At 35.0% G+C, this 2,123-nt stretch overlaps 1 non-coding gene across 1 annotated transcript; it reads left to right on the top strand.

Moving 5' to 3' along the window:
* Positions 1 to 244: 244 nt before the first annotated feature.
* Positions 245 to 351, top strand: LOC114105100 (U6 spliceosomal RNA). The gene has a single exon (XR_003584951.1). It is a non-coding gene; the product is annotated as a U6 spliceosomal RNA (small nuclear RNA).
* Positions 352 to 2,123: the final 1,772 nt, after the last annotated feature.

The following is a 2,123-nucleotide window of genomic DNA, read 5'->3' as shown; positions in this document are numbered from 1 at the left end:
GATAAAATAAGAAACAGACGGTTGGGGTTGTAGCTTAGTGGTAGAGCACTTGCCTGGCACATGTGAGGCACCAGGTTTGATTCTCAGAACCACATATAAATAAATGAATAAAATAAAGGACCATCAACATCAAAAAATATTTGAAAAAAAACCAAAAGCTGTTATAACACCTGGAAACTAAATAATATGCTATTGAATGGCCAATGAATGACAGAAGAAATAAGGGATGAAATTAAAAAATACTGTGCTCGCTTTGACAGCACATATACTAAAATTGGAACGATACAGAGAAGATTAGCATGGCCCCTGCACAAGGATGACATGCAAATTCATGAAGCATTCCATATTTTTTACAGAAATACAGAAGATAATTAGGAATTATTTTGAAAACCTATATTCTGATAAAATAGAAGATAGTGAAGACATCAATAAATTTCTTAAGTCATATGATTTGCCCAGACTGAGTCAGGAGGATACACACAATTTGAACAGACCAATATCAATGGATGAAATAGAAGAAGCAAACAAAAGACTACCAACCAAGAAAAGCCCAGGACCGGATGGGTATACAGCGGAGTTTTACAAAACCTTTAAAGAAGAATTAATACCAATACTTTTCAAGTTATTTCAGGAAATAGAAAAAGAGGGAGCTCTGCCAAATTCATTCTATGAGGCCAACATCACCCTGATTTCCGAAACCAGACAAAGACACTTCAAAGAAAGAAAACTACAGACCAATATCTCTAATGAACCTAGATGCAAAAATCCTCAATAAAATTCTGGCGAATTGGATACAAAAACACATCAAAAAAATTGTGCACCATGATCAGGTAGGATTCATCCCTGGGATGCAAGGATGGTTCAATATAAGGAAATCAATAAATGTTATTCACCACATCAATAGACTTAAAGATAAGAACCATATGATTATCTTGATAGATGCAGAAAAAGCATTCGACAAAGTACAGCATTCCTTTATGTTCAAAACATTAGAAAAACTAGGGATAACAGGAACTTACCTCAACATTGTAAAAGCTATCTATGCTAAGCCTCAGCCTAGCATCATTCTGAATGGAGAAAAATTGAAGGTATTCCCTCTAAAATCTGGAACAAGACAGGGATGGCCTCTATAACCACTTCTATTCAATATAGTTCTCGAAACACTGGCCAGAGCAATTAGACAGATGAAAGAAATTAAAGGCATAAAAATAGGAAAAGAAGAACTTAAATTATCACTATTTGCGGACAATATGATTCTATACCTAAAAGACCCGAAAGGGTCTACAAAAAAAACTACTAGAACTAATAAATGAATTCAGCAAAGTGGCAGGATATAAAATCAACACGCATAAATCAAAGGCATTTCTGTATATCAGCAACAAAACTTCTGAAATGGAAATGAGGGAAAACACTCCATTCACAATATCCTCAAAAAATAAAATAAAATACTTGGGAATCAACCTAACAAAAGAGGTGAAAGATTTATACAATGAAAACTACAGAACCCTAAAGAGAGAAATAGAAGAAGATCTTAGAAGATGGAAAAATATACCCTGTTCATGGATAGGCAGAACTAACATCATCAAAATGGCGATATTACCAAAAGTCCTCTATAGGTTTAATGCAATGCCAATCAAAATCCCAATGGCATTTCTTGTAGAAATAGATAAAGCAATCATGAAATTCATATGGAAAAATAAAAGACCCAGAATAGCAAAAGCAACTCTAAGCAGGAAGTGTGAATCAAGCGACATAGCGATACCAGATTTCAAACTATACTACAGAGCAATAGTAACAAAAACAGCATGGTACTGGTACCAAAACAGGCAGGTGGACTAATGGTACAGAATAGAGGACACATAGACTAATCCACAAAGTTACAACTATCTTATATTTGATAAAGGGGCTAAAAGCATGCAATGGAAGAAGGATAGCATCTTCAACAAATGTTGCTGGGAAAACTGGAAATCCATATGCAACAAAATGAAACTGAATCCCTTTCTCTCGCCATGCACAAAAGTTAACTCAAAATGGATCAAGGAGCTTGATATCAAATCAGAGACTCTGTGTCTGATAGAAGAAAAAGTTGGCTCCGATCTACATATTGAGGGCTTGGGCTCTAA

The sequence above is a fragment of the Marmota flaviventris genome, chromosome 9 (assembly GCF_047511675.1).
Source record: "Marmota flaviventris isolate mMarFla1 chromosome 9, mMarFla1.hap1, whole genome shotgun sequence".
In the NCBI taxonomy this organism is placed as follows: Eukaryota; Metazoa; Chordata; class Mammalia; order Rodentia; family Sciuridae; genus Marmota; species Marmota flaviventris.
This window is presented reverse-complemented; position numbering and strand designations above follow the sequence as displayed.